The following is a 27,968-nucleotide window of genomic DNA, read 5'->3' on the forward strand; positions in this document are numbered from 1 at the left end:
AGGATGGGAAGGAGATAAAAACTATTTTCCCTAACATCCTGTCCTATGACTTTTACGTCATATCTGAGAGTGGGAATGCTTGGCTATGGTATCTTGGTGGGAGAACCCATGCAACTTACTGGAGAAACTGTGGATATGTTTTGTGTAAAGACAATAGAGAAATTTCTGGCCAAATATAAACAACCAGAGAGAGAAAGTAATCATGAATGAAATGAGAAAATATTTTAGAGCTCTACAAAGGAAAAAAAAAAAAGAGAGAGAGAGAGAGAGAGAGAAAGAAAAGTGAATACCTACTTCAACAACAAATGAAAATGATGAAGCATGAAAATGATTAAAGTAGTTTTAAAGATATAACAGGAAGAAAAAAAAAAAGAAAAGAAAAGAAAGACACCACCCTTATGGTAGAAAGTGAAGAAGAATTAAAGAGCCCCTTGATGAAAGTGAAAGAGGAGAGTGAAAAATTTGGCTTAAAAGTCAACAGTCAGAAAACTAAGATCATGGTATCTGGTCCCATCACTTTATGGCAAATAGAAGGGGAAACAGTTCCTGTGTATTCATTGGAAGGACTGATGTTAAAGCTGAAGCTTCAATACTTTGGCCACCGGATGCAAAGAGCTGACTCATTTGAAAAGACCCTGATGCTGGGAAAGATTGAGGGCAGGAGGAGAAGGGGATGACAGAGGATGAGACTGTTGGATGGCTTCACTGACTCAATGGACATGGGTTTGGGTAGACTCCAGGAGTTGGTGATGGACAGGGAGGCCTGGCGTGCTGCAATCCATGGGGTCACAAAAAGTCGGACACGACTGAGCGACTGAACTGAACTGAGCTGAACTTAACTGACATGAATCATCCATGGGTACATATGTGTGTCTCCATCCTGAACCGCCTTTCCATTTCCCTCCCCACCACCCCCCACCTCTGGTTTGTCTCAGAGCACCAGCTTTGATTGCCCTGCTTCATGGATTGAACTGTATTGGTCATCTATTTTACATATGGTAATATATATGTTTCAATGCTATTCCCTTAAATCATCCTATCCTTGCCTTCCCCCATATAGTCCAAAATTGCATTAAACAACAAATAAAATTCCAAGGAGAGGTAATAGCATCTAAGAAAAATCTACTTATGGAGGGAAAGAGCAATTATTTAATTTATCAAGTTGTAAAAATCCTATTATTTGAAAACAAAAATATTAGAGATAGGAGTTATGGCAAAAACTTGGGAAGCTGGAGATTAAAAAAAAAAAAAAAGAAAATAACCAAAATATTTTTTCAAAACACCTCATGTAGTACATAATCCCCTTGGGCATTTATGTTGCATGTATATGCATCTGTACATGAATGTGAGTATATTAATGAAATCTTTCTGAATTTTAAGATTTTTTTTAAAGGACAATATTTGTTCTACATGTTTTGCACAAGTAGGATTTTGCCAGGAAGAGAAGGATTTAAGAATACTGCAGGATGAAGAAAGATAATTTTAAAGATAGTCCATTTATTCAATAGTACCTGTATTGTGACCTTGTGAATGACTTATTGTTATAGGTACAAGAATCACAATGACTTCATGGAGCTCTTGTTTAGGAAGAAATTTAAGCATGTAAAAGTGCTAGCATGTAACAACACTGAAGCACAGGGTTTGGGACCTCCTAATTAGCTCCCATATTCACTCACTGAAAGGAAAAGAATAATGAGGAAGTAGGGACAAATTCCTATGATATAATTTGTTGATTCCATTACCAAGTCTGAATGTGACTATGTTTTTGGATCTCCTTCAGTTCAGTTCAGTTTAGTCACTCAGTCTTGTCCGACTCTTTGGATACCATGGACCACAGCAAGCCAGGCCTCCCTGTCCATCACCAACTACCGGAGTTCACTCAGACTCACGTCCATCGAGTCTGTGATGCCATCCAGCCATCTCATCCTCGGTCGTCCCCTTCTTCTCCTGCCCCCAATCCCTCCCAGCATCAGAGGCTTTTCCAATGAGTCACCTCTTCGCATGAGGTGGCCAAAGTACTGGAGCTTCAGCTTTAGCATCATTCCTTCCAAAGAAATCCCAAGGTTGATATCCTTCGGAATGAACTGGCTGGATCTCTTTGCAGTCCAAGGGACTCTCAAGAGTCTTCACAAATTACAGCTGATTGTAGGGTTCACATAGCCATTTGCTTCTAAGGGGGTACCTTTAAGTGTTCTTCAGTTTCACTCATCTTTTTCCCTCAGGTTTTTGCAGAGAGTCTCTCTCTCTCTCTCCCTCTCTCTCTCTCTCTCTCTCTCTCTTTCTCTATTCTGCCTGACAATATGCTGAACATTCTTTAAAATCAGAAATTAGTTACTATTGATTTTTTTTCCTTTTAACAATATACTATTCTTCCGGGAATTCCAGCCAGAAAACAAAGAAATAAATAGGCAGCAAATTGCTAATGTAATATAAGAATAATGTATAAATACAAGAAAATTACAAACATGTGTAATGTTTGTAAGGTGCTAGTAGATTAAATATCTAATTGTGGAGGATACCTGAAAAGATAGTTCAGAAGGAGAAAGCACATATTCTATGGTAGAAAAGGTTGCTGTCCTAGATCATTGAGAGACAAGGGTATGTAAAGTATAGTAATTGAGAATAAGAGGAAAAGAAGAGCTTCAGAGAGACACAATATTAAATTACACATGCCTTAACAGGTCTTTCATCAATAAAGGGCTCAAGGTTTTAAGCTTTCACATCAAGCACAATATATAATGATTAGAAGGAATTTTATTTATAAGAAGGACATTCATTGGGTTTCGGACCACATGATAATCTCTCAAATTAGACGCAATATCTGAATTTAAGTTAATAGAACAAGCTGAAATGAAATTAAAATACGCTTGTTTTGAGATGTCTTTGAGTTATCCTGTGAGAAATTGGATATATCACGCCCAGGGTCATGAACGCAACTTTTGGATACAAATATAAACATGAATTTGCAGTATAATCCATTTGCTTTTTTCCACTGGTTTTCAGCAACTAGATACAAATGGGATAACTAGGACTTGGGATAAAATTTATCCACATGGCTGATATAGAAAAATTATTGTGGCAATTTTGCTACATTTGGCAGGACATCAGATGATATAAAACAGAATAGGAAGTAACAGAAAACAGAAAGAATTGAAGTTGCTGTGAAGTCAAGTGTAAATATACTTACCTGAATATAGATAAGGGAAATGATGGAGCATAGGAGTGTGTGATTTAAACATGGACTGCAATGCAGGAGACACAGGAGACAGAGATTTGATCCCTTGGTCAGGGAGATCTTCTAGTGGAAAAAATGGCAGTTCAGTTCCATTCAGTCACTCAGTCATGTCCGACTCTTTGGATCCCATGGACCACAGCAAGTGAGGTCTCCCTGTCCATCACCAACTCCCAGAGTTTACTCAAACTCATGTCCATCGCGTTGGTGATGCCATTCAAGCATCTTATCCCCTGCCATCCCCTTTTCTTCCCACCTTCAATCTTTCCCAGCATCAGGGTCTTTTCAGAGGAGTCATATCTTTGAATTAGGTGGCTGAAGTATTGGAGTTTCCACTTCAACATCAGTCCTTTCAATGAATATTCAGGACTGATTTGCTTGAGGATGGACTAGTTGGATCTCCTTGCAGTCCAAGGGACTCTCAAGAGTCTGCTCCAATATCACAGTTCGAAAGCATCAATTCTTCAGCTATTAGCTTTCTTTATAGTCCAAGTCTCACATCTGTACATGACTACTGGAAAAACCATAGCCTTGACTAAATGGACCTTTGTTGGCAAAGTAATGTCTCTGCTTTTTAATATGCTAACTAGGTTGTCAATAACTTGTCTTCCAAGGAGTAAGCATCTTTTAATTTCATGGCTGCAATCACCATCTGCAGTGATTTTGGAGCCCAAAAAATAAAGTCTACTACTATTTCCTCTGTTTCCCCATCTATTTGCCATGAAATGTTGGGACCAGATGCCATGATCTTAGTTTCCTGATTGTTGAGCTTTAAGCCAACTTTTTCACTGGCAACCGACTCCGTTATTCCTGTCTGGGAAATCCCATGAATAGAGGAGCCTGTCGGCCTACACCCCATAGGCCTGAGTTGGACAAACTGAGTAACTGAAAACATTTAAATTTAGTCAGTTGTGGAGCAAGTACAGGTGATGACAAACATCTTTTAAGGTCATGAAGGTGGATGATGCATATGTACTCAGTCATGTCCAACTCCTTGAGACCCCACAGACTGTAGCCTGACAGGCTTTTCTGTCCATGTGATTATCCATGCAACAATACTGGAGTCGGTATTCCCTGGAGGTAGGAAGGGATGGAACCTGCATCTCCTGGGACTGCTGCATTGCAAGAAGATTCTTTACCATTGAGCCACAGGAGGAGCCCCAAGATGAAGGTGATAGTCCCCAAAATGAGGGTGTGGAGAATATCAAATCTACAGCGTCTCCAACAATAAATGTAGGATTTCTTTTCACTATAGAATAAGAAAGAGCATGCCTATCTTCTTGATAAATAGAATAATAGTCAAAAGTAGAATCTAGTTCCAAACAAGGTAGATTTGGATCAGTCTCACCACACATTAATTGGTGACCTTGGGAAAGTTGTTTAATCTATTCTGAGCTTTAATTTTCCCATCTATAAAATAAAGATAATAATAGCATATATTGCTTATGATTGCCCTGAGAATTACAGACTAATGTATGGCACCTAAAAGAGTTCCCAGTATATAAGAAACATTATGGAGACTTAGTTATTAAAAAAAAAAAAAAATCAGGTAAGGTATTTGGAAAGAGCAACTAGTTTGGCTGCAGCACAGTAAACAAATGAGCCAACTCATTAAGTAGACTAGGAAATACAGTCATGCTAGAACTGGAAGATGGAGAAGGTGATGGCACCCCATTCCAGTACACTTGCCTGGAAAATCCCATGAACAGAGGAGCCTGGTAGGCTGCAGTCCATGGGGTCGTGAAGAGTTGGACACGACTGAGAGACTTCATTTTTCACTTTTCACTTTTCATTTTCATTCATTGGAGAAGGAAATGGCAACCCACTCCAGTGTTCTTGTCTGGAGAATCCCAGGGACAGGAGAGCCTGATGGGCTGCCGTCTATGGGGTCACACAGAGTCGGACACGACTGAAGCGACTTAGCAGCAGGAGCAGCAGGACTGAAAGAAACATCTTGACTGCTGTTAAGAAACATGGGAGAAAGCTAGAGAGAGGAGCATTAAGAGGACAGAAAAGAAAATACAGCATTACAAACCCAATAGCAAAGAGCTTTTCAAGGCAATGGGATTTGCTTTTCACTTCTGCCAGTGCTTTGAGAAATTACAAAAGCAGCACATCTGAAACTTATTGAATGTCTCCTTTGCTGGTAGAAACTGCTCTAAGAGTTGATGCTAAATACTGGAGTTTTCAAGCTGATGCTTCAATGAGTTGTTTACTCCATTAGCTGAATTGTAAAACTGAAAATTGTGTTGAGAATACACTTCTTTGAAATATAAGCCACTTTATATAGGTAAGCATGTGTGTGTTATCAATTAAGCTAGCTTCTCTATTGACCCTTATCAAATAATACTGGACTTTGTTTTGTTAACTAGGTGATAGATATAACAAGAAGTAACATCCAGATGGAAAGCTAACATTAAAAAAAAAAAAACATAGTCACTTTGTTAAAAGGAACAAAAAATACAGAAAAACAAATATTGACAATAAACTAGGTGAGAATGAGGGAGACATGGTATTTTTAAAAATAGACTCGCAGATATGTCTTGTGAAATGATATTTTAGAGATCTGTAGATTAGCAAGTAACAACAGAAAAGAAAACATCAAATAATTGGAGGCAAGTTTGGAAAATTTTCAAAAATTAATGAATTGACATTTCTGATTCATGAGACCCATTTCTATTTCCTAGGAGAGACATATTACTTTGCTAGCAACACTGTGCAATAATCAGATATTGTCGTAACAGACAGACAACTATTTGAAGATGCATGAACATTCCACTTTGTCTAAATCTACTCAAAATTTTAAGATGAAGATGAAAAAATATATTCATAGGAGCTTACAATACAGTAGAAACATCCTTGCTGCTAAATATTTATTTTCCTCATACTTCTCAAAACTGTATTGCTCTTTATTTTTTAGGCCAAGATTGTTTAAGTCTTGGTATTTTTATGTGTGAGGGAACCACATAAATGAGCATCACTGCATATTGGTGATGTATACAGAGCAATCTATACATTATCTTTCACTACCTGCTTAGTTTCACTGGAGAATAAATACTAGTTCAATCTGATTAAATACATGGTTGTTAAGGATTTGCAGGTGAAAAGCATAATGGGAGAAGCTGAATTCTGTTTTTCCTCTAACTTGATTTAGTTATCTCTCTCATGGCCTACTATTTTCTATGGATTTAGAGTTTTATTTGCTTTTAAAAACTATTTAGCTTAAAGTTATTTCACAGCTGACTGAAATTCTTTTCTTTCTTGGCATTGTTCTTTTATATTTTGTATTACTTCTTTTTTTTTTTAATTTTATTTTTTAATTTTATTTTTTATTTTTTTAAATTTTAAAATCTTTAATTCTTACATGCATTCCCAAACATGAACCCCCCTCCCACCTCCCTCCCCACACCATCTCTCTGGGTCATCCCCATGCACCAGCCCCAAGCATGCTGCACCCTGCGTCAGACATAGACTGGCGATTCAATACTTACATGATAGTATACATGTTAGAATGTCATTCTCCCAAATCATCCCACCCTCTCCCTCTCCCTCTGAGTCCAAAAGTCCGTTATACATATCTGTGTCTTTTTTTCCTGTCTTGCATACAGGGTCATCATTGCCATCTTCCTAAATTCCATATATATGTGTTAGTACACTGTATTGGTGTTTTTCTTTCGGGCTTACTTCACTCAGTATAATTGGCTCAAGTTTCATCCATCTCATCAGAACTGCTTCAAATGAATTCTTTATAATGGCTGAGTAATACTCCATTGTGTATATGTACCACTGCTTTCTTATCCATTCATCTGCTGATGGACATCTAGGTTGTTTCCATGTCCTGGCTATTATAAACAGTGCTGCGATGAACATTGGGGTACATGTGTCTCTTTCCATTCTGGTTTCCTCAGTGTGTATGCCCAGAAGTGGGATTGCTGGGTCCTAAGGGAATTCTATTCCAGTTTTTTAAGGAATCTCCACACTGTTTTCCATAGTGGCTGTACTAGTTTGCATTCCCACCAACAGTGTAGGAGGGTTCCTTTTCTCCACACCCTCTCCAGCATTTATTGCTTGCAGATTTTTGGATCGCAGCCATTCTGACTGGTGTGAAGTGGTACCTCATTGTGGTTTTGATTTGCATTTCTCTAATAATGAGTGATGTTGAGCATCTTTTCATGTGTGTGTTAGCCATCCGTATGTCTTCTTTGGAAAATGTCTATTTAGTTCTTTGGCCCATTTTTTGATTGGGTCATTTATTTTTCTGGAATTGAGCTGCATAAGTTGCTTGTATATTTTTGAGATTAGTTGTCAGTTGCTTCATTTGCTATTATTTTCTCCCATTCAGAAGGCTGTCTTTTCACCCTGCTTATATTTTCCTTTGTTGTGCAGAAGCTTTTAATTTTAATTAGATCCCATTTGTTTATTTTTGCTTTTATTTCCAGAATTCTGGGAGGTGGATCATAGAGGATCCTGCTGTGATTTATGTCGGAGAGTGTTTTGCCTATGTTCTCCTCTAGGAGTTTTATAGTTTCTGATCTTATATTTAGATCTTTAATCCATTTTGAGTTTATTTTTGTGTGCGGTGTTAGAAAATGATCTAGTTTCATTCTTTTACAAGTGGTTGACCAGTTTTCCCAGCACCACTTGTTAAAGAGATTGTCTTTACTCCATTGTATATTCTTGCCTCCTTTGTCAAAGATAAGGTGTCCATATGTTTGTGGATTTATCTCTGGGCTTTCTATTTTGTTCCATTGATCTGTGTGTCTGTCTTTGTGCCAGTACCATACTGTCTTGATGACTGTGGCTTTGTAGTAGAGCCTGAAGTCAGGCAAGTTGATTCTTCCAGTTCCATTCTTCTTTCTCAAGATTGCTTTGGCTATTCGAGGTTTTATGTATTTCCATACAAATCTTGAAATTATTTGTTCTAGTTCTGTGAAAAATGTAGCTGGTAGCTTGATAGGGATTGCATTGAATTTGTAAATTGCTTTTGGTAATATACCCATTTTCACTATATTGATTCTTCCGATCCATGAACATGGTATATTTCTTCATCTATTAGTGTCCTCTTTGATTTCTTTCATCAGTGTTTTATAGTTTTCTATATATAGGTCTTTAGTTTCTTTAGGTAGATATATTCCTAAGTATTTTATTCTTTTCGTTGCAATGGTGAATGGAATTGTTTCCTTAATTTCTTTTTCTACATTCTCATTATTCGTGTATAGGAATGCAAGGGATTTCTGTGTGTTGATTTTATATCCTGCAACTTTACTATATTCATTGATGAGCTCTAGTAATTTTCTGGTGGAGTCTTTAGGGTTTTCTATGTAGAGGATCATGTCATCTGCAAACAGTGAGAGTTTTACTTCTTCTTTTCTAATTTGGATTCCTTTTATTTCTTTTTCTGCTCTGATTGCTGTGGCCAAAACTTCCAGAACTATGTCGAATAGTAGTGGTGAAAGTGGACACCCTTGTCTTGTTCCTGACTTTAGCGGAAATGCTTTCAATTTTTCACCATTGAGGATAATGTTTGCTGTGGGTTTGTCATAGATAGCTTTTATTATGTTGAGGTATGTTCCTTCTATTCCTGCTTTCTGGAGAGTTTTTATCATAAATGGATATTGAATTTTGTCAAAGGCCTTCTCTGCATCTCTTGAGATAATCATATGGTTTTTATTTTTCAATTTGTTAATGTGGTGAATTACATTGATTGATTTGCGGATATTGAAGAATCCTTGCATCCCTGGGATAAAGCCCACTTGGTCATGGTGTATGATCTTTTTAATGTGTTGTTGGATTCTGATTGCTAGAATTTTGTTGAGGATTTTTGCATCTATGTTCATCAGTGATATTGGCCTGTAGTTTTCTTTTTTGTGACATCTTTTTCAGGTTTTGGTATTAGGGTGATCGTGGGCTCATAGAATGAGTTTCGAAGTTTACCTTCCTCTGCAATTTTCTGGAAGAGTTTGAGGAGGATAGGTGTTAGCTCTTCTCTAAATTTTTGGTAGAATTCAGCTGTGAAGCCGTCTGGACCTGGGCTTTTGTTTGCTGGAAGATTTCTGATTACAGTTTCAATTTCCGTGCTTGTGATGGGTCTGTTAAGATTTTCTATTTCTTCCTGGTTTAGTTTTGGAAAATTGTACTTTTCTAAGAATTTGTCCATTTCTTCCACGTTGTCCATTTTATTGGCATACAAGTGCTGATAGTAGTCTCTTATAATCCTTTGTATTTCTGTGTTGTCTGTTGTGATCTCTCCATTTTCATTTCTAATTTTATTGATTTGATTTTTGTCTCTTTGCTTCTTGATGAGTCTGGCTAATGGTTTGTCAATTTTATTTATCCTTTCAAAGAACCAGCTTTTGGCTTTGTTGATTTTTGCTATGGTCTCTTTTGTTTCTTTTGCATTTATTTCTGCCCTAATTTTTAAGAATTCTTTCCTTCTACTAACTCTGGGGTTCTCCAATTCTTCCTTTTCTAGTTGCTTTAGTTGTAGAGTTAGGTTATTTATTTGACTTTTTTCTTGTTTCTTGAGGTATGCCTGTATTGCTATGAACTTTCCTCTTAGCACTGCTTTTATAGTGTGCCACAGGTTTTGGGTTGTTGTGTTTTCATTTTCATTATCATTTTATGCAGTCTAATTGTGATCTTTGTGTTCACTAAACATTTATTCTACATGTGTTTAGAACTTTTCCTTTTGCTTTTCTATTATTTACTACCAGTTTGAATATATTATGATCATATAATACACTCTGTATTACTCAATTTCTGATATTTTTCAAGGTTTGCTTTTTCAGTTAGCATAGGTTGATTTTCATATATGTTCCATGAGCACTTAAAAAAGTATATTTTCTTGTTTTTGGTTAGAGTATTCTATAAATCTGTTTGTACTGGTTAATTGATTGTGTTAATGAGTTATTATATATATTAGATACTTTGCTTATTTCTATTAATTGATTTGGCAATTTCTGACAGATGGGTTTTAAAATCTGCACATATAATTTTGGATTTGTCTTATAAAATCCATTAGTTTTGCATAACATAATGTTGTTTGATGCATGCAATTTTAGGTTAGTTATATCATCTTCTTGAAGACTGAACGGTTTATTGTAATCTGTGCTCTTCTCTTTCTCTGAAAATGTTCTTTGTTCTGAAGGCTACTTTATTTGATATTAATGTATCTTTTAATTATATTTGACATATTATATATCAGTTCAGTTCAGTCGCTCAGTCGTGTCTAACTCTTTGCAACCCCATGAATCACAGCACGTCAGGCCTCCCTGTCCATCACCAACCCCTGGAGTTCACTCAGACTCATGTCCATCCAGTTATTGATGCCATCCAGCCATCTCATCCTCTGTCGTCCTCTTCTCCTCCTGCCCCCAATCCCTCCCAGCATCAGAGTCTTTTCCAGTGAGTCAACTCTTCGCATGAGGTGGCCAAAGTACTGGAGTTTCAGCTTCAGCATCATTCCTTCAAAAGTAATCTCAGGACTTATCTCCTTCAGAATGAACTGATTGGATCATCTTGCCATCCAAGGGACTCTCAAGTGTCTTCTCCAACATCACAGTTCAAAAGCATCAATTCTTCAGCGTTCAGCTTTCTTCACAGTCCAACTCTCACATCCATACATGACCACTGGAAAAACCATAGCGTTTACTAGACAGACCTTTGTTGGCAAAGTAATGTCTCTGCTTTTCAATATGCTATCTAGGTTGGTCATAACTTTTCTTCCAAGGAGTGTCTTTTAATTTCTTCCTTTTATTTTAGTTTCAACCAGTCTACATCATTAGATAGAATAATACTTTTTTGTGGACATCATATTGCTGGGTCATTTTAAAAATCAGTTCTACCAATCTCTGTCTTTAAATATTTCAGAATAGATGACAGTTGTTGAATAATATATTTGGAAATTTAATATTAAAAAGAAACTGTACTTTTTGAGTAGACCAAAAAGCTGGTCTATTTTCCTTGAACTTAACAAATTGAGTGCCTGTTTGCTAGGATAAACTGTAGTTTTCTGCATTATTTTTTTATATTAAAAAATTAAGCTAAAGTAGATATTTTAAATACCTTAAATAAAAGATATCTATCTTTTAGTATTTTATTGAGAAGTAAGATATTACATTACCAATCTCTGTGTCATCTTACCTAGATTAAGATATTCAGTGTGAACCATAATTAAATTGGGGAAAATAATGATTTTCCATTAGAGTTTAATCAAATATATTTTACATATACATTGTATGCTATGTTGCATTTCTATCAGCTCACTTATATCCTCTTTATCACCATAAATGATACAATTTTTTTTAATATTAAGGATAAACAAATTGAAACAAAATTTATAATGAGATAACATTTTCTTCCAAATAACATTACTCTTTTACATTTTCAGAATCCAAGTAACTCTATGTTTGTGAGTGTGTGAGTGTAAACATTTACATATACTATATTTATCCCACCGTGCACCAGGTACCATTTTGTCTTTGTTAAAATATACATTTTTTTGATTTTTGAATCAGTAATAATTATGAATCACTAAAATCCCACCTCAGTAGACACCTTTTCTTAATATCCTTCTGATGCATCTCTTTTTTTCTACTTGATCTATTTTTCTCTTCAGGGTATAGCATAGATTTTCTTCTATCACTCACCTTTTACTTAAATTATAAGTATTGAAAATTTATTTTCAAATACTTAACATTATTTTTATCAACTCCTAAATGTAAATCCTCATTTGTAAATCGTATCCAAATTAGACATATCTAAATAGAAACTCTTTGTTTCTTCCATAAATTTATATCTTCTAAATCGCCTCTAATCCTTCTCCTTGTATTAAATGGCCAGATCATGTACAAAGACTTTAAATTAGTTTTGAATTTAGAAATAAAGAAATTTGTCTTGATTACTTATTTTGTTCACCCCCTTGTATCTGATCCTACAGCATAAAATGATGATCATGCATCTAAAATATATTTGCAATTATTATTTTGTATATATCTATCTCCATTGCCTTAATTGTGACAAATATGTCTCTACCTTTAAAGAGACTTTTACCACAGCATTAAAATTGATCTTAAAATAACATTGCTCTCTGAAAGCACTTTAAACATTTTATTAAGCAGGAAAATGTTTATGTTCTTTTCTTTTCTTTCTTTCTTCCTTTTTTTTTTTTTTTTTTTTTACTGGAGTATAGTTGCTTTACGATGTTTTGTTAGTTTCTAACCTGTACACTTTGTGTACAGCAAAGAAAATCAGCTATATGTTTACATATATCATCTCTTTTTTTGTATTTCTTTCCCATTTATTTCACCACAGAGCACTGAGTAGAGTTCCCTGTGTTATACAGTAGGTTCTCATTAGTTATATATTTTATACATAGTATCAATAATGTATATGTATTCCCACTCCTGTATTCTTGTCTGGAAGATCCTATGGACAATGGAACCTGGCAGGCTACTGTCTATGGTGTTGCAAGCGTTGGACACAACTTAGAGAGTAAACCACCATATATGTTAATCTCAGTCTCCCAGTTTCTACTTAGCAAATTTCATAATCATCAATATATGCATCAGGCACTAGGGCTGGGTTGAAATGAGTGAAGGTGGTTAAATGGCATGATTACCCAGTTATAAAACATATAAGGCCCCAGAATGTAAGGTATAGATTGGTGATTATAGTTAACAATAACTGTACTGTATTTTTCAAGGGCTTCCCAAGTGGCTCAACAGGAATCACAGGAGACAAATTGACTCCTGGGTCAAGAAGATCCTTAGGAGTTGAGCATGGCAACCTATTCCAGTATTCTTGCCTGGAGGATCCCATAGACAGGACCCTGGTGGGACAAAGTCCATAGGGTCTCAAACAGATGGACATAACTGAAATGACTTAGCATGCATGAACATCTTTTTCAAAGTTGCTAAGACAGTATATCAAATGTTCTAATCACAAGAAAAAAAATCTGTAGCTATGTGTGACGGTGAATGTTAAGTAGATATTGTTGTGATTATATAATGATATTTACATATATAAAGTTATTATGTTATACACCTGAAACTAATATATTATATGTCAATTGCATGTGTGCTAAGTCACTTCAGTCGTGTCCGACTCTTTGTTATCGTATGGACTGTAGCTCGCCAGGCTCTTCTCTCCATGGGGATTCTGCAAGCAAGAATAGACTAGGTTGCCATGCCATCCCCCTCCAGGGGATTGTCCTACCCAGATATCTAACCCATTTCTCTTATGTTTCCTGCATTGGCAGACGAGTTTTTTTTACCAGTAGCGCCACCTGAGAAACCCCTATATGTCAAATGAATCTCAGTGAAAATAAAATAAAAACCACTTCTCTACAATAAATCTGTTGAAGTCATCCTTTGAAAAATTTGTAATGATGAGAGTTTAAGATATAATATCATATAAAATCTAACATTAAAAAAGAAATGTTCTGTATAATCCCAACCTGATGAATGTGAAGTGAAGTGGAAGTCACTCAGTCATGTCCAACTTTTTGTGACTCCCATGGGCTATACAATCCATGAAATTCTCCAGGCCAAATTACGGGAGTGGGTAGCCTTTCCCTTCTTCAGGGGATCTTCCCAACCCAGGGATCGAATCCAGGTCTTCTGCATCACGGACAGATTCTACCTTCTGAGCCACAAAGGAAGCCCAAGAATACTGGTGTGGGCAGCCTTTCCCTTCTCCAGTGGATCTTCCCAACCCAGGGATTGATCTGGGTCTCCTGCATTGCAGGGGGATTCTTTACCAGCTGAGCTACCAGGGATACGTGTATGCAAATACCGAGTGTGGGAGGGGGAAGTAATGCTAGTGTTTCCGCCATGCTTAAATGGCCTAAGAATAGTTTCCATAACTCACATTATTTGTTATTCTGATAAATCAAGAAAGCACAGGTTGGACTACCTACTTACATTGGAATTTCTAATGCATTGTAAAACTAGTATCAAAGAGTTCTTGTAAATAGTTTTAAGGTACTTGAAGATCAGGTTATACTATTTTATGTTTTTAATTTTACTGAAGGCAGTATTATTGTGAATATATTGTTGCTAATTTTAATAATAAATAAGATGTATTCCTTATAGTGGGCTTCCCTTGTAGGTCAGTTGGTAAAGAATTTGCCTGCAGTGCAGGAGACCCGGGTTCAATTCCTGGGTTGGGAAGATCCCCTGGAGAAGGAAATAGCAACCCACTCCAGTATCCTTACCTGGAAAATCTCATGGACAGAGGGCTGCAGTCCATGGGGTCTCAAAGAGTTGGGTACGACTGAGTGACTAACACTAACACACTAACACTATTCCTTATAGTATGTATTTTTCAATATACATTGGAATACACCTACTGAAACTATTTTTATTTTATCTGACAATATTGATTATAAAATTCATAGCTGTTTTAATAACAGAGGAAATAAGTCTTAATTGCTGCTCTTTATTTTATTTTTAATCAAAATTACCATCAATTATGCATGAAATTACATACTAGTTTATTTTCCAGTATCACAATTCTATTTTGATTTCAAGAGTTCTTAGTCTTCTGTGTTACTTATCATTTTCAAGGTCAAATAGGACTTACATTGGATTTTATAATCTAGTTCACAATTTTAATCTCATTATACCCTTTAGGATTAACCATAAAATGTTAACGTCTATCATAGATTTTTTATTTTTATGCATTTAAATATTATCATCTTTCCCTAAATAATTAGTTAATAAGTATATTTAGATTAAAATATTTAGCAAACAGAATTTCTGACACACTGAATTTTGCTTTGGTGCTCAAATTGTATTCTTTAACCACATGTAAATGATACATATGCAATGTTGAAACATTTTGCAGTATGTACTGTTCTTAAATTTTCTTACATTGACAATCAGCTGTCTATTGTACAAACCAACCAATTGTTCTACCAAAAAATTGACAATAATCATCTTTTAAAATTATCTAGCAGCATTTCGGACTCAAATTGAAACTCCATTGGATGCTAGATCAAAAACCCATAAAATATTAGAAGATGAGCTTTCCATGTTTGTTTGAGCATTGTTTAGAGTAGTCAAAGAGAGCTCTGTCTTAGTATGCTACTCTGCCTGGGAACTAGAATGTTGATTTTAAAAATACCTGTGGCAGATTCATGTTGATGTATGGCAAAACCAATACAATATTGTAAAGTAATTAACCTCCAATTAAAATAAGTAAATTTATATATATAAAAAAACTGAAGACTAAAGTCCAGTTCAAAAACATGGAAATAAACCAAAAGACAATCTGTTAAAAAAAATGTTTATTTTAATTGGAGGATAATTACTTTATAATATTATGATGGTTTTTGCCATACATAAATATGAATCAGTCATGGATATGTATGTGTCCCCTTCATCTGAGCGCTCCCTCCCACCTCCCACCCCGCCCTATCCCTCTAGGTTATCACAATGCCCTGTTTCATTCACTGAACTCGCAAAGTTATCTATTTTACATATGGTAATGTATGTTTCAAAGCTATTTCTCAAATCATCCCACTTTTCACATTTATTGTTAAGTGCATTCACTTTCAAAAAGTAGAATTGTGAAGCAAGTCTATAATATTATCAATAGAAGACATATTCTTTACACTGAGCCACCTGGGAAGCCCATTTTTATTACACTTGCTATTAATTATGTAGATTTTGTTAAGTGTCAACTTAGGCTTCCCTGATGGTTCGGGTGATAAAGAATCTGCCTACAATGTGGTTCAGTTCTCACAAAATGTAATAAAGTATATTAAAGTCATTGTATATCTTGCCATCATTTAACACAAAAGTGATATTATTATTGCTTTAGAATGTTTATAAAGTAATATTCATACTTACTACAAGTAATCTCACTGTATATGTTACATATTTATATCTCTTAACATATTATATGTTTACATATGTAATTCCACACTGCATATAATACCATGGCATAAGCGTATGCCTGAATGACAACGGAAGGTTGTATCAAGTATTTAACTTATATTTTATTAATTAAAAAACAAAATAGAGTATAGATATTGCTTTCAATCATTTGTATATGCCATCTTGTTCTACATATTCATAGTAATTACTATTGCATTACTAGTTCTAGAACATCTCTGTAATTTAAACAGTCATGCTGAAACAATTTCACTGGTATTTTAATGTATAGAATATCAAGACAAACACAGTGAAAATATCCCTATGTTTTACACATTACATTTCTTATTTCTTAAATAATTTTTGAAGTATTTTTAAATAAATCAGAAAGTGAATTAAACCATATGTAATTTTTTAGAAGCCCCGAAGCAATCAATTTTTAAGCAGTGCTGTAAGATAATGAATAAACCAAGCTAAATAAATATATTTTTCAAAGTTACATTTTTTGTTGCCCAAACTTTACTGGAATATTTCAGTTACTAAAATGATTATTTGCACATCTCATAGTATATACATTCTGAAATCATAATTTCCATATTCATACACATAAACTTTCATAATATAAAATTTCAGGATGCAAATACATTTCTGTTTCCCCCCCCCCTCAGGGACTGAGTCATCTGTGTGTCCTTAAATTAAAACAAGCTATTTTCTATTTTTTTCAATTTTTATTTTTTGATACTACTTAACCAAGTAAGAAGCAGTGAATCCAGGTGGAAAACAACTCAGTGGGAAATTGCTTTCAGAGTATAATTTTGCTAGATGTTATGCAGTAATTACTACTGTAACATCAGCATTAATGGCAGGGGTAATTTAGTTCTCCTATTGGTCCTAGATCAGGATGACCCTTTATAATACCTTCTCATGTATGTAGGAGGATATTTTCATGATTTGACATTTATGACAAATTTAACAAGTAAGCTATTTAAAGTATAAAGCAATTTAATTTTTACAGAATAATTGAGACTAGAATTATGCTGAATTAAATTCATTGATTGATAAATATAGTCTTGGAAAATATATATCTTTTGAGCATACATTTAACCTTCAAATTGCAAAGCACAACATTATAAAAATGCATTTTAATCTCAGATTAAAAGAGCTAGAGTTACAGATAAGCTATAAGTAAGTTCGTTTTTATCACTATAAATTCTAGGACAATTTGTTACTTAGAAGAAAGAAGCAATGTATAAACATTCTTACTGTAAGATATGACTCTATACCAATTTGTGAGGGTATTTTTAAGACATAGTAACATGTTCTGCATTAAAATGACATGCTTAATAATGTATTTTTCATTATTGTGAATTAATAATTCATTGATTGATGATTGTTTCAATAATTTTAATAATTATTAATTAATTTTTGTTATAATATATCAATGTATATGATAATGTAATATAATTAACAATTGAAATAATTCAAAAATGAAATATATTTGAAATAAAGATACTTACTGCTTAAATTTGGTAGAGGAATGGAGCATTTAATCATTGTTTCTTCATCCTTAACATAGTTTTCCTTCTCACGTACTATATACATATTGGATAGTATTTGCTAGCCTTTTTTTTCTAAAAATATGAAATTTAGAGGAAAATTTGTTCCATCAAAAGCTCTATTACTTAGTTAGAAGTCTACAGCTAATGTAGGTTTCATTACTACCTATTGGACACCACTATTGTTAACATCTTTGAAGCTGATTAGATAATTTCTATTTTTACTGTCGCTCTTTTAGTCTGTCTTAATAGTCTTCCTTAGGAATTGCTAAGAATCCCTATTCCCTGTACTAGTTTTTTTAACCTATCTGCATCTTCCCTTAGTTTATGTTTGTTCTATAGTGCTTAAACCTTGTCTGGCTACACTCCCTCTGCTTTTCCAAGTATTACTAATCTTGTTTATAAAATCATGCAGCTCTATGCCAGAGTTTCCAAACATTGACAATGTAGATATTTTGCATTCTGTGTGTGTGTGTGTGTGTGTGTGTGTGTGTGTGTGTGTGTATACAAGGAAAAAGCAAACACTGTTCTGTGCCTCATAGGATGCTCAGCAGCATCCCTTGTCTCTACCAGTAAAAGACAATCACTATTCTAAGTCAAGACAATCACCACCAACTGAGAACTAATAATGTTTATGATGTTATTCCTGTTTTGAAACTCTTCTAGATTCTCATTATGCTTGGTCTATATAAAGTTTTGTTTTGTTTTCCTTACTAAAGTCATTTTTGATAGATTTAAAATTCTAGTATTATTTTCTTCGTGTTTAAATTGTGTGTGTGTGTGTGTGTGTGTGTGTGTGTCTCCATCGTTTCCAACTCTTTGTGACCCCCTGGACTGTAGCTCGCCTTTTCCTGCCTCCTATGTACATGGCAAGAATACTGGAATGAGTTGCCATTTCCTTCTCCAGGGGATTTTCCTGACCCAGGGATGGAACCATGCTCTCTGATATTGTAGGCAGATTCATTACTATCTGAGCCACCAGGGAAGCCTATTTATATTGTAGTGCTCACTGAAATATTTCAGTTAAAAATTCAGTTCAGTTCAGCCATTAAGTTGTAGCCCACTCTTTGCGACCCCATGGACTGCAGCACATCAGGCCTCCCTGTCCATCACCAACTCCAAGAGTTTACTCAAACTCATCTTCATTGAATCAGTGATGCCATCGAACCATCTAATCCTCTGTCATCCCCTTCTCCTCCCACCATCAATCTTTCCCAGTATCAGGGTCTTTTCAAATGAGTCAGCTCTTCACATTAGCTGGCTAAAGTATTGGAGTTACAGCTTCAGCATCAGTCCTTCCAATGAATATTCAGGACTTATTTCCTTTAGGATGGACTGGTGGGATCTCTGTTCAGTTCAAGGGAGTCTCAAGGTCCTCTCCAACACCACAGAACAAAAGCATCAATTCTTCAGCGCTCAGCTTACTTTAGAGTCCACCTCTCACATCCATACATGACTACTGGGAAAAAAAAAAAGAAAAAAAATAGCATTGACTAGATGGACCTTTGTTGGCAAAGCAATTCCTTTGCTTTTTAATATGCTGTTTGTCATAACTTTTCTCCCAAGGAACAAACATCTTTTAATTCCATGGCTGAAGTCACTATCTGCAGTGATTTTCGAGTGGATTTTGGAGTGCAAAAAAAATGAAATCTGTCACTGTTTCCATTGTTCCCCCATCTATTTGCCATGAAGTCATGGGGCCAGATGCCATGATCTAACCCAAATTTTTCACTCTCCTCTTTCACTTTCACCAAGTGGCTCTTTAGCTCTTTTTCACTTTCTGTCGTCTGCGTATCTGATGTTATTGATTTTCTCCCAGCAATCTCGATTCCAGCTTGTGCTTCATTCACCACAGTGTTTCTTATGATGTACTCTGTATATAAGTTAAATAAGCAGGGTGGCAGTATACAGCCTTGACGTACTTCTTTTCCAATTTGGAACCAATCTGTTATTCCATGTCCAGCTCTAACAGTTGCTTCCTGACCTGAATACAGATTTCTCAAGAGGCAGGTCAGGTGGTGTGGTATTCCCATCTCTTGAAGATTTTTCCATAGTTTGTTGTGATACACGTAGTCATAGGCTTTGGTATTATCGATAAAGCAGAAATAGAGGTTTTCTGGAACTCTCTTGCTTTTGATGATCCAATGGATGTTGACGATTTGATCTCTTGTTCCTCTCACTTTTCTAAATCCAGCTTGAACATCTGGAATTTCCTGGTTCACCTACTGTTGAAGCCTGGCTTGGAGAATTTTTAGCATTACTTTGATAGCATGTGAGATGAGTATAATTGTGCAGTAGCTTGAGCATTCTTTGGCACTGCCTTTCTTTGGGATTGGAATGAAAACTAACCTTTCCCAGTCCTATGGCCACTGCTGAGTTTTCCAGATTTGGTGGCATATTGAGTGAAGCACCATCATCATTTAGGATCTGAAATTGCTCAACTGGAATTCCACAACCTCCACTAACTTTGTGGTGCTTCCTAAGGCCCACTTGATTTCACATTCAGGATGTCTGGCTCTAATGGAGTGATCATACCATAATGGTTATCTAGGTAATGATTATATATATATATATATATATATATAAATTCTGTGTAATATTGCCACCTCTTCTTAATATCTCCTGCTTCTGTTAGTTCCATACCATTTCTGTCCTTTATTGTGTCCATCTTTGCATGAAATGTTCCCTTCGTATCTCTAATTTTCTTAGAGAGAACTCTATTCTTTCCCAGTCTACTGTTTTCCTTTATTTCTTTTCACTGATAGTTGAGGAAGGCTTTCTTATCTCTCCTTACTATTATTTGGAACTCTTCATTCAAATGGATATCTTATGTTTTCTTATATGTTATCTTATATCTTATGTTTTCTCCTTTGCCTTTCACCTCTCTTCTTTTCATAGCTGTTTGTAAAGCCTTCTCAGACAGCCATTTCACCTTTTAGCTTTTCTTTTTCTTGGGGATGGTCTTGACCCCTGGCTCCTGTACAATATCATGAACCTCCATCCATATTTCTTCAGTCATTCTGTCCATCAGATCTATTCCTTTGAATCTATTTCTCACTTCCACTGTATAATTGTAAGGGATTTGATTTACATCATACCTGAATGGTCTAGTGGTTTTCCCTACTTTCTTCAATTTGAGTTTGAATTTGGCAATAAGGTGTTCATGATCTGAGCCACAGTCAGCTCCCAGTCTTGTTTTTGCTGACTGTATAGAGCTTCTCTATCATTGGCTGCAAATATAATCAATCTGATTTCAATATTGGTGTTGGAGAAGACTCTTGAGAGTCTCTTGGACTGCAAAGAGATTCAACCAGTCCATCCTAAAGGAAATCCGTACTGAATATTCATTGAAAGGACTGATGTTGAAGCTGAAACTCCAATCCTTTGGCCACCTGATATGAAGAGCTGAATCACTTGGAAAGACCCTGATGCTGGGAAAGATTGAAGGTGGGAGGAGAAGGGGAGAACAGAATATAAGATGGTTGGATGGCATCACTAACTCAATGCACATGAGTTTGGGTAAACCCCTGGGAGTTGGTGATGGACAAGGAGGCCTCATGTGCTGTGGTCCATGGGGTTGCACATAGATGGACACAATGGAGAGAATGAACTGAAGTGATTTCACTTTTGACCATCTGGTGATGTCCATGTGTATAAACTTCTCTTGTGTTGTTGGAATAGGATGTTTGCTATGACCAGTGCCTTCTTTTGGCAAAACTCTATTACCTTATGCCCTGTTTCATTCTCTACTCCAAGACCACATTTTCCTGTTACTGTAGGAATTTCTTGACTTCCTACTTTTGCATTACAGGGGTCACACAGATTAGATAGGGAAACAGTGGAAACAGTGGAAACAGTGTCAGACTTTATTTTTTGGGGCTCCAAAATCACTGCAGATGGTGACTGCAGCCATGAAATTAAAAGACGGTTACTCCTTGGAAGAAAAGTTATTACCAACCTAGATAGCATATTCAAAAGCAGAGACATTACTTTGCCTACTAAGGTCCATCTAGTCAAGGCTATGGTTTTTCCAGCAGTCACGTATGGATGTGAGAGTTGGACTGTGAAGAAGGCTGAGTGCCGAAGAATTGGTGCTTTTGAACTGTGGTGTTAGAGAAGACTCTTGAGAGTCCCTTGGACTGCAAGGAGATCCAACCAGTCTATTCTAAAGGAGATCAGCCCTGGGATTTCTTTTGGAGGGAATGATGCTAAAGCTGAAACTCCAGTACTTTGGCCACCTCATGTGAAGAGTTGACTCACTGGAAAAGACTCTGATCCTGGGAGGGATTGGGCTCAGGAGGAGAAGGGATGCCCGAGGATGAGATGGCTGAATGGCATCACTGACTCAATAGATATGAGTCTGCGTGAACTCCGGGAGTTTGTGATGGACCGGGAGGCCTAGCGTGCTATGATTCATGGGGTCGCAAAGAGTCGAACACGATTCAGCAACGGAACTGAACTGAACTGACGTGACCTAGCAGAAGCAGCAGTGGCTAAAATGAAAAGGACATCTTTTTTGTGTCTTAGTTCTAGATGTTCTTGTAGATCTTCATAGAACAATTCCACTTCAGCTTCTTCAGCATTACTGGTAGGGGCATAGACTTGCATTACTGTGATACTGAATGGATTGCTTTGAAAGCAAACAAAAATCATAGAACCATTCAACTTCATCCTCTTAGCAGCAGCAGCAGCTCCTATAATGAAAAGGACATCTTTTTCATGTCTTAGTTCTAGATGTTCTTCTAAGTCTTCATAGAACCATTCAACTTCTGCTTCTTCAGCATTACTGCTGGGGCATAGACTTGTATTGCTGTGATATTGAATGTTTTGTTTTGGAATGAACAGAAATCATTCTGTCCTTTTTGAGATTCCATTCAAGTACTGCATTTTGGGCTCATTTGTTGACTATGATGGCTACTCTATTTCTTTTAAGGGTTAAAATAAATAGCTCTGTTTATGTAATAAGTAGCAATCATATGTCAAAATACATCGGACATTTCTCTAAGACTTGTCATGCCTCATTTATTGTTCTCAAACAGAAGCCATAAAAAGAAATAGCATATCATAAATCAGAAAACAACTATTGAAATAGAGCTACTGAATAGTGCTTATTGAAATTTCACACACCCAAAAATAAATTAATAGAGATAATTATGTGTATTTAAGGAAATTGCATTATTGACAGAGGAGCCTGACAGGCTATAGTTCACGGGATCACAAAAAAGCCCCCCTTGCGACATGACTTACTGACTAAACAACAATAAAACAACTTTGAAGATAAAAATGAGCTTCTGTCTTCCATCTCTGTCAGTTTGGTGGATTAGGTTTACTGAACACTTTCATTTGCCACTACTAAAACATACAATACAGTATTTTAAAACACCCTTTGAAATCCAATGCTGAATTTTCATGGAATTAAGAAAGTCATAAATACTAAAAATAAATTGAAAGCATGAATCTTTGCCAGTAAATCAACAGAAATTTTTGCTATACATACCAGATTCATGTATTGTTGAAGCCTGGCTTGGAGAATTTTGAGCTTTACTTTGCTAGTGTGTGAGATTAACATAAGAGACTGTATTTTCTTCCATTTTCAACCTACTTTTTATGTAATATTATCACAGTATTGATATTTAAATGTTCATAAGATTTTATTCCCTTTTTAGCTATTACTTTAATAATTTGTAGGCCTTAATTATATATGTAAGCTAATTAATCATTCACTTACTGCGTTTTATTTTTGATTCACAAATTTACAGATTCCATTTTATCACTGTTTTTTTTTTTTCAAAAATTTCTAATAATATGTGTATTTTTTTATCTTATTAGCCATATATTCACTCTTTAATTAAAAGAAAAACTAATGGCTTCTCAAAAATTTGTGCAGTCTTCTCATACTGATGGGACATTTTCTAAAGCATAGAGGTAGACACGTTTATGGCTACAGTAAATGAGAAGTAGACCTCTGAAAGCCTTTGGCAAGCAGTTGAGATAGGGGATCGGGGTCTTAAAATGATAGGCAGCTTAGAATAAATGTTATGAGAGAAAAGGAATGAAAAGAAAACCAAACCTCTTGCTCTGTTCCTCAAGAAGATCTAAAGGACTTTATTAATGAATTAAAAATATTTCAATAAAAGATTGGCATTCTTGAGAAGCTCAACAGTGACTATGTGGTGTCAGACACAATTGACAATAGGAGTTGCAACCACTGAACTGGGCTTTTTAGGAATTTTTTATAGTAGAAGTCAATGTATATACGTATACATAAAATGTATTTCTGCATTTATATATATATATGTGTGTATACACACACACACACACACACACATATATATATATATATATATATATATATATATATATATATATATATATATACACATACATACATCAACCTATGGCCATAGTCAGCTAAATCAACAAAAGAGTAACATAAATAAAATATTCTGCTTTTAAAATATGGCAGACAGTCTATCAAAATTTTCTACAAGTAAGACTCAAATAAGGGTTTTCCCTGGTGACTCAGTGGTAAAGAATCCATCTGCCAATGCAGGAGACTCAATTTCATTTCCTGATCCAGGAAGATCCCACACGCCAAGAAGTAACTGAGTGCCACGACTGTTGAGCCTGTGTTCTAGATCCCAGGAGTTGCCCATGTGATGCAACTATTGAAATCTGCACACTTTAGAGCCCGTGTTCTACAACAAGAAAGGCCCCTGCCAGGAGAAGCCCAAGTATTGCAACTAGAGAAAGTTCGTGTAACAATGAAGGCCTAGCACAGCCAAAAATAAATATGCAAATAATAAAATTATGTTTTTCAAAGAAAGCTCAAATATCATTCAAGCATCAATAAATAAAGACAAGTATAACAATCTGTTTGACTATTTTTTGTTGTTAATGTTTGTTTCTCAGTAAATATTTTACTAAGCAAATGTTTGCACTATGCATTGTTCTTACTGTGGATGATCCCCAGAAAAAGTGTGTAAGATACCCAAAATACTGTGAAATCATCCAATGCCTTTTTAAAAGAGAGATAATTAAGTGTATATTTTCTTGTCAACTTTCTGACAATTTGTCATGGCAATATGTCAGTTTGTAAAAATACTGATCATAAATAGTATGTTTTTATAGCCAAACACTAATGATTACAAATATGCTTATAAAACCTCATGAGCTTCCAAATACAACTTATGGTTTTATGTTTTTATTTAAATGCTTATTATTATGAGGGAGTCAGAGCATAGGAGAAAATGTACATTTTTAAAGTAATAGATTGATTATTGACTGAAAATGAATGCTTTCCGACTTTAGAAGCCCCATGTGTCTCAAACTTTACTATTGCTTTCTTATGCTATTGAAGTGATGCTATGAGTAAGTTAAACAGATGAGCATAAACATATAAACATAATAATATTGAATAAGGATCTAAATATATGCATACCTGCATATACACTTGGCATAATGATGTATATTGTAAAAACTGTTTAATTTGTAATTATTTTATTGGAAGTAATATTGGTCTATAGTCATAGAAATTTTTATGGAAACTGCTTTCATTCAGCCTAAGTAATTAAATATATTTTTCCTTTAGTGGTAATTATACTGATACTTCAGTTTTCTGGATATCATTATTTTTTCTTTCAATACTAAAAAGATTTCTTGCTTCTATTTATGTACCACTATTTTTCTTCAGAAATATCGCTCTTGCTTCTCTTTAACAAACAGCAGGATGAATCTTCTTATTATTCAAATATTTGAGGATATTGAAATTTATCATTCTTTATATAGTTAAAATCAAATTTATATGATAATGTCTGAATGTAACTGCATGAGTTAAGAGAAGTTTATATAATAAATTATTTTCAATTTTCATTAAATATTTTAGTACTTAAATATTTTCACACTGACTAAAATGTATTTCTAAGCAGAGATAGAGTCAAATATAGGTTTGAATAAGAAAGAATTTGAATCCTAGTTTCATTTATATACACATTGCATAGACTTGAATAGATTGTCAATATTCTCTAATACTGTTTTAAGAGCAAAATATGGAAATGATAGTAATACTTAATAACTGAGGTTATTTTATAAGTTATGTATGTAGTGTTATCAGAACATTAAGGAAAGAAATGGTTATAATGTATATCAGATTGTCAAGAATATAAAGGACAGACCAGAGGAAGTGATAATAAGGAATGGAAGCAAATAAAAGAAAGAAAAAAAAGTCTCTAAATGTGAGTGAAATGTTTGCAAAGCATTCTTATTAATAAAATTTAAATGGCATTGAAGCTTGTGGTATATTTATGTAAAAGTTGCACAATTTCTGAGCAACTCCACCTTAAATAATATACATATTTTACAATAAGAATATGTTAAAAATTAACATATAGCTCGTTCTCATTTTTACCACCTTTATATCTCTTATATTTTACTGCTTTGATTCTATTAATATTAGTATGGGTTTTGACCTTTTACTTATTTTTCTACAGGAGTCAGTTTTGCCATTTTTCTTTCACTTGATATTATGATAACAGCTTCAACTGATGCTGAAATAGACTTTTCTTTTCAGAAGTTGTTTTATTCTATGAATCTAAGGGCTGAATATTAATTGCTATTGCAGTTGTTATGGAGGACAATAAGGTTGTTGTTGCTCAATTGTGCAGCTGTGTCACACTCTTTGAGACCCCTTGGACTGCAGAATGCCAGGATTCCCTGTCCTTCACTATCTCCTAAAGTTTGCTCAAACCCCTGTCCAGTCAGTCAATGATGCCATCCAACCATCACATCCTCTGTCGCCCCCTACTCCTCTTGCCTTAGTCTTCTCCAGCATCAGGGTCTTTTCCAAAGAGTCAGTACTTGCCACCAGGTAAGCAAAATATTGGGGGTTCATCTTCAGCATTAGTCCTTCCAATGGATATTCAGGATTGATTTCCATTGGGATTAACTGATTTGATAGCCTTGCAGTTCAAGGAACTCTCAAGAGTCTTTTCCAGCACCGCACTTCAAAAACATCAATTCTTTGGGGCTAAGACTTTTTTATGATGCAAATCTCACATTTGTACATGACAGTTGGAAAACCCATACCTTTGACTATATACACCTTGGCAAAGTGATGCCTCTGATTTCTAATAGGCTAAGTTTGTCACTGCTTTTCTTCCAAGGAACAATGTCTTTTAATTTCATGGCTGCAGTCATCTTCCACAGTGATTTTGGAGCCCAAGAACATAACATTTGTCAATATTTCTATTGTTTCCCCATCAATTTGCCATGAAGTGATGGGACTAGATGTTATGATCTTCAATTTTTGAATGTTGAGTGTTAAGCCAGCTTTTCCATGTTCCTCCTTCATTTTCATCAAGAGGCTCTTTAGTTCCTTTTCATTTTCTGCCATTAGGGTGGTGTCATCTGCATATCTGAGTTTATTGGTATTTCTCCCCACAATCTTGATTCCAGCTTAGCTTTTAACCAGTCTGGCATTTCCCATGATGTACTCTGCATATAAATTAAGTAAGCAGGGTGACAATATACAGCTTCAATGTACTGCTTACCCAATTTGGAACCAATCTGTTGCTCCATGTACAGTTATAACTGTTTCTTCTTGACCTGCACACAGATTTCTCAGGAGACAGAGAAGGTGGCCCTTTCTCTTGAAAAGTTTCCCACAGTTTGTTGTCAGCCATACAGTCAAAGGTTTTAGCATAGTCAATGAAGTAGAAATAGATGTTTTTGTGGAATTCCCTTGCTTATTCTAAAATCCAATAGATATTGGCAATTTGATCTCTGGTACCTCTGCCTTTTCTAAATCCAGCTTGAACTTCTGGAAGTTCTTGGTTCACTGTTGAAGCCTTGCTTAGAGGATTTTGAGCATTACCTTGCTAGAATGTGAAATGCGTACAATTTTAAGGTAATTTGAACATTCTTTGGCATTGCCTTTTGAAATTGGAATGAAAACTGACTTTTTTCCATCCTGTTATCACTGCTTAATTTTACAAATTTGCTGAGATACTTGGAGTAGCAGGCAAGTTTGACCTTGGAGTACAAAATGAAGTAGGTTAAAGACTAACTGAGTTTTGCCAACAGAATGCACTAATCATAGCAAACACCCTTTTCCAACAACAGAAGAGATGGTTACACATGAGAATATTGAGTTATTATCAAAGGATATAACTCAAGAACAGCCTAATGGAAGAATGCAGAGTACAAATATCAAGGAAGGAGAGCAGAGCTTCCATTCCCTCTCAGTCAATAGCACTCTTCACAAACCTTGTATTTAGCGATCAGGAAGCTTTCTGAACCCATCCT

Source organism: Ovis aries, chromosome 10 (assembly GCF_016772045.2).
Source record: "Ovis aries strain OAR_USU_Benz2616 breed Rambouillet chromosome 10, ARS-UI_Ramb_v3.0, whole genome shotgun sequence".
In the NCBI taxonomy this organism is placed as follows: Eukaryota; Metazoa; Chordata; class Mammalia; order Artiodactyla; family Bovidae; genus Ovis; species Ovis aries.